Source organism: Phaseolus vulgaris, chromosome 5 (assembly GCF_051622355.1).
Source record: "Phaseolus vulgaris cultivar YP4 chromosome 5, ASM5162235v1, whole genome shotgun sequence".
NCBI lineage: Eukaryota > Viridiplantae > Streptophyta > Magnoliopsida > Fabales > Fabaceae > Phaseolus > Phaseolus vulgaris.
Window position 1 is genome coordinate 6,222,204 of NC_143502.1, and position 6,000 is coordinate 6,228,203.

Sequence of the window (6,000 nt, forward strand, 5' to 3'; positions counted from 1 at the left end):
AGAAAAAGGTGGAGAGCAATCTGGGGAGCAGAGAGATAATCAAAATTCCATGTCAATGGCTATGCTCATGCAGTTACAAAGAGAGTTCGAAACACTAAAGAAAAGAAATGAAGAAAAGTTAAGTATGTTAAGGGCGGAGAATGCGTACATGAAAAGGAAGTTGAATGAAGAGACGATTTTAAACACATCATTTGAAACTGTTCAACCAAGAACACATATCCACCAAAGGGTACATAATGAGAAAAGATTTGAAGGGAAGGGCTCTGAGTTGGTTTACTCAGTTGCCACCGTTATCCATTGATTGTTTCAACACTTTAGTAAAAAAGTTTGGAGCCCATTTTGCTACAAGCTGACCACATCATCTGACATCAATTGCCTTAGTGAATATAAGGCAAGAAAAGGGAGAATCCCTAAGAACATTTATGGAGCGCTTTGGAAAGGTAGCACTAAGTATCCGCAATCTCAGTTCGAAAGTCACAATGCATCATATGATTACAACACTGAAACCGGGACCATTTGCCGACAGTCTTTGCAAAAAACTGGCAACCAATCTTGATGAGTTAAGACAACATGCATCAAAGTTTATGCAGATGGAAGAGTTGAGAGAATTTCGAGGGCGGATGGAAATGATAAGAAGATAAGTGAAAAGGAAGGATGACATTCGTTTAGAAAAGGAAGAGAATAATTTCGTAGCCGAAAGTTTCAGCAATATACACTGTTGAGTAGTAATGGAGCAAGAATCTTACAATAAGCAATGGCAGTAAAGATAATCCCACCACCAAAGAAGGAAAGAACTTCAAAAAGAGCATATCAGCGTAAACATTACCAATACCACAAGAATCATGGTCGTCATACAGAAGAATGTGTAGCTTTGAAAAATAGAATTGAAGAATTGATTCAAGTTGGGCAGTTGAAACGCTTTGTTAGAGATGGAGGGATAAGGAGCAGACAAAGTCCAAGGCAGTTAAACACTCATCGTTGTATGTAAAACCTTTCGGTCAAGGATGATTTTTCATGTATAAAGAAAGTCTTATTCAAGATTGAAACACTTAATGAAGAAATTCATATGAAGAGTCAAACTGTTAAATTCATCAATGCTTCGTATACTTCAAACCTCTCGGTCCTGGATGCTTTCACTTCAAGTGAAATCCCTCCTGAGTGTATCTCCTACTTCAAACCTCTCGGTCCTGGATGCTTTCACTTCAAGTGAAATCCCTCCCGAGAGTGTATCTCGTACTTCAAGCCTCTCGGATCAAGATGATTTCACTCCAGGTGAAATCCCTTCCGATAGTGTATCTCGTACTTCAAACCTCTCGGTCTAGGATGTTTTCACTTCAGGTGAAATCCCTCCCGAGAGTGTATCTCGTACTTCAAGCCTCTCGGATCAAGATGTTTTCACTCCAGGTGAAATCCCTTCCGAGAGGTCTTCTCAAAAAACCGAAAGGTTCCAATACAAAACCGAGAGGTCTTATAAAAAACCGAAAGGTTCTATTACAAAAACCGAGAGGTCTCATTTTTTGCATGTCAGAAAACAAAAACCGAGAGGCCTTCTCAAAAAACCGAAAGGTTCCAATACAAAACCGAGAGGTCTTATCAAAAAACCGAAAGGTTCCAATACAAAACTGAGAGGTCTCATTTTTTGCATGTCAGAAAACAAAAACCGAGAGGCCTTCTCAAAAAACCGAAAGGTTCCAATACAAAACCGAGAGGTCTTATAAAAAACCGAAAGGTTCTATTACAAAAACCGAGAGGTCTCATTTTTTGCATGTCAGAAAACAAAAACCGAGAGGTCTTCTCAAAAAACCGAAACAAAACCGAGAGGTCTTATAAAAAAACCGAAAGGTTCCAATACAGAACCGAGAGGTCTTATAAAAAACCGAAAGGTTCTATTACAAAAACCGAGAGGTCTCATTTTTTGCATGTTAGAAAACAAAAACCGAGAGGCCTTCTCAAAAAACCGAAAGGTTCCAATACAAAACCGAGAGGTCTTATCAAAAAACCGAAAGGTTCCAATACAAAACCGAGAGGTCTCATTTTTTGCATGACAGAAAACAAAAACCGAGAGGTCTTATAAAAAACCGAAAGGTTATAATACAAAACCGAAATGTCTCATTTTTTGCATGGCACAAAAAAAAAACCGAGAGGTCTTCTCAAAAAACCGAAAGGTTCCAATACAAAACCGAGAGGTCTTATAAAAAACCGAAAGGTTCTATTACAAAAACCGAGAGGTCTCATTTTTTGCATGGCACAAAAAAAAAAAACCGAGAGGTCTTATCGAAAAAACCGAAAGGTTCCAATGCAAAACCGAGAGGTCTTAAGACAAAATCGAGAATTCTATGATAGCATTTGCTCGTAACCGAAAAACAAAATTAATCAATCGGATCACATAACCGAAAGAACAAGATTAAGAATTCTGAATATTTATGGGTAACCGAAAAATAACATTAAATATTTCAAACAAATAACAAGTTGGTTAGGCCGAGAGGTCTAAAGTGATATTTAATTGGTAACAAAAAATGGCTCGAATTAAAAGAAAACAATAAACAATTATATTAAGTTCAAAAGGTGGTTTCACGACGAACCTAAAACTTTCCAAAAGGAACTATTTCATGTAAATCTTTCGGCATAAACTACTTTTACTTAAACTTTTTTCCAAAGAATATTATATGTAGTTCTCGTGGTCAAAGATGTTTTTTTTTTTTAGTTGGGCAAAGTGCATAGAAAATTATCGAAAACTAATGTCGAATACTGATGATGCCAAAAGATGAGGTCGAACATGTTTGTTATATTAGATGAGTTAAACTAAGATATATCTTTTAAGCATAGTTAGCCAAATACTAAGCCGGATACTGAAACCGAAAAGGTGAGATGTATTTATTTTAGGTTGGAAAAATACTAAAACCGAAAGCTGGGATCCGACACGTTGGTTATATTAGGTGATATATGGTGCGGTGAACGTGAACAATCACATCTTCACTTTATCTTTCATGCACATTTGTGATAAATAAAGATTATTCACTAGCAAATAATTGGGATACGTGCAAAGTAAATAGAATATTATATATAACTTGATGTTATACATCCAAAATAACCATCAAGTGGCTGGGACAAAACATGTTAAAGAACCCTGGAACTTTACTTGGGAGTTCTTACAAAACAACAAACTAAAACAAGCTATTCGGCGTCGGCATGCCTATCATCATCAGCACCACCATCTTCATCTTCATCTTCATCATAAGGAATTTCACTGATGGGCATCAGTTCGTCATTGTAAAAATCTTTGCCCATGTCGAAATTTCCAGCATCCAATGGAATCTTGTAAAAATACTCGACTTGCTGGAGAGGTTTTTCAAAACCCAACTTGTGTTGCTGAACAAAATAACCCTCAGCTTGAGTAACCCTTGAATTCAACTGGTTTATCACAGATTCTAAACGAAGATTATTATCAGCTTCAACTTTCTTCGCAGCAGAAAGATCAGCGAAGTTTCCTTTCAAACGTTGAATCTCCTCGTCAAGGGATAACTTATGAGCCGTTAACTCAGTAATCTCATCCTTTAGACTCTTTCTCGGCTTCATAACAATCCTTAGCCTTAGACAACTCTTCAACTTGGGAAGTTAAGGATCTGATCTTCTCATTTGATTCAGTTGCTTCCTTTTTCAATTTTTCAAGTTCAAAAGAAGAAACAACATCCTTAGTCTCTTGTCTTATTGCTTTGCCAATTAGTAAAGTCCGACTAGCAAGCTCAATCACCGAATTTGTAAGAGAAGGAATAGTAGCCTACGAGAACATGTCACGAGAAGAAGCATTGGGACTAGTATGCACAAAATCCGAAAGTTATAGGCCGAAAAGTTGGCCGAAAGGAAATCCGAAAGGTAAACGCCTTCAAACAATTGTTATCAATTTTCAACAAGTTATAGGTCGAAAGGAAATCCGAAAGGTAAACACGACTTCAAATATTATCAATTTTCAACAAGTTATAGGCCGAAAGGAAATCCGAAAGGTAAACGGCTTCAAACAATTGTTATCAATTTTCAATAAGTTATAGGCCGAAAGGTTGACCGAAAGGAAATCCGAAAGGTAAACGCCTTCAAACAATTGTTATCAATTTTCAACAAGTTATAGGCCGAAAGGAAATCCGAAAGGTAAACACGACTTCAAATATTATCAATTTTCAACAAGTTATAGGCCGAAAGGAAATCCGAAAGGTAAACGGCTTCAAACAATTGTTATCAATTTTCAATAAGTTATAGGCCGAAAGGTTGACCGAAAGGAAATCCGAAAGGTAAACATCTTCAAAAAAAGAAAAAATTATGTTATTCAAGACTCTTACTAGATTCAACCAACTCTTTATTCAGCTTCAAGATCTATAGCTTCTTCACTTGAACTCATATCACTACTAGCTTTATTCTTCACAACAGAAATGATGGCAGATGAAATAATTGAATGAATATCCTCATTCATCTCAATTACTTTCCTGATAGCCTCGTTACTCATGTCCAAAAATTCTGTAAATTCATCAGAAATAGAAACAGAGCTTGAAGAAGACATTATACCTTTTGAGAGTATTCAGTTCAATCTTTCTGAATCAATAAAAACAAAAAACCCTTCCAAACGAAGCGTTACGATATCACAATTATAACTCGTCATGTCAATCGGCATAATCAAGAAAAGTATACGAAACAAGGCAATACTTTAATACGAAAGGTATTAAATACAAAATTTGTCCTTTTCATTAGGCATAACGTCTTTTTCAAATCCTCATGCCTGGGGGGCTAGTGTACTGTCTAGGCCGAAAGGTCAACCGAAAGGTTGTACCAAAAGTCTCGACCGAAAGGTTGTACCGAAAGTCTCAACCGAAAGGTTAAATATAAAAAGTAAATAAGTAAAATTAAATTAGTGATTATAGCAAAGCCCATAAGATGGGCCCAAATATACAGGTGTGTGTTTTCAAAATGTTAGGTGCAAAAAGAAAAGACCCAAGTAACTCTTAAGCCCAATAAGAGAGCCTTATAAATAGAGGTTCAACTCAAGAGGTAAGGAAGATTCAATTGATCTGATGAACATAAAACTATATCTGACTTTGGCATCGGAGCGCCTTGCAGGTACACACACCCACCTGTGAGGAGAAGAAGCCGAGAGCCCAACCCGAGAAGAAGCCGAGAGCCAAACTCGAGTAGGAGTCGCGAGAGCCCAACCCGAGAAGAAGCCGAGAGCCAAACTCGAGTAGGAGTCGCGAGAGCCCAACCCGAGAAGAAGCTGAAAGCCCGACTCGAGAAGAAGCCGCAAGAGCCCAACCCGAGAAGAAGCCGAGAGCCCAACTCGAGGAGAAGCCGAGAGAGTCCAGCCCAAGTTTGGAAGATTTGTAAAGGAGTTGATCTTATCAACCTTATTCTAGTGTTCTTGGTCCTTGTTGTAAGAACATTTAAAAATATGGATTTTTTATACAACGAATTAAAATAATATACATTTTGCATTTTATCCATTTAAAATAAAATCATATTAACATAAAAATTATACCATGTTAATTAGAATATATTGAAAATATATAAGCTTGTGAAATTAATGCATCGCGTGTACAGTGTACGATTACCTTATTTTTTTTATTAATGTTTATAGAGTTATATTTATATTTTATTATTATAGTCATCTCTTAAATAGTAAAAAATATTACTTTTTCATGCATAATTATCCCTGTGCAATTACACGATACACAAATATATACTTCACCTTTCTATATTTCTTTTTATAAAATCATGTTATATTATTATAAAACTTTAACACCTGAGTTAGGTTTACATATTAAAATTTCATCAATAATATGCTAGAAAACCAAAGAACAACGTAACAATGTGAAAACCCACTTTGAACAATTCAGATTATCTTCAGTTTCAGAATTCGAAAATAAGACATGGGTTGCATGTGCGTAGCAATTATATGAGAAATCTGAAGTCTTTAACAATGGAAGACTTTAGCTGGTGTTTGGAACTCTGCTTAATATG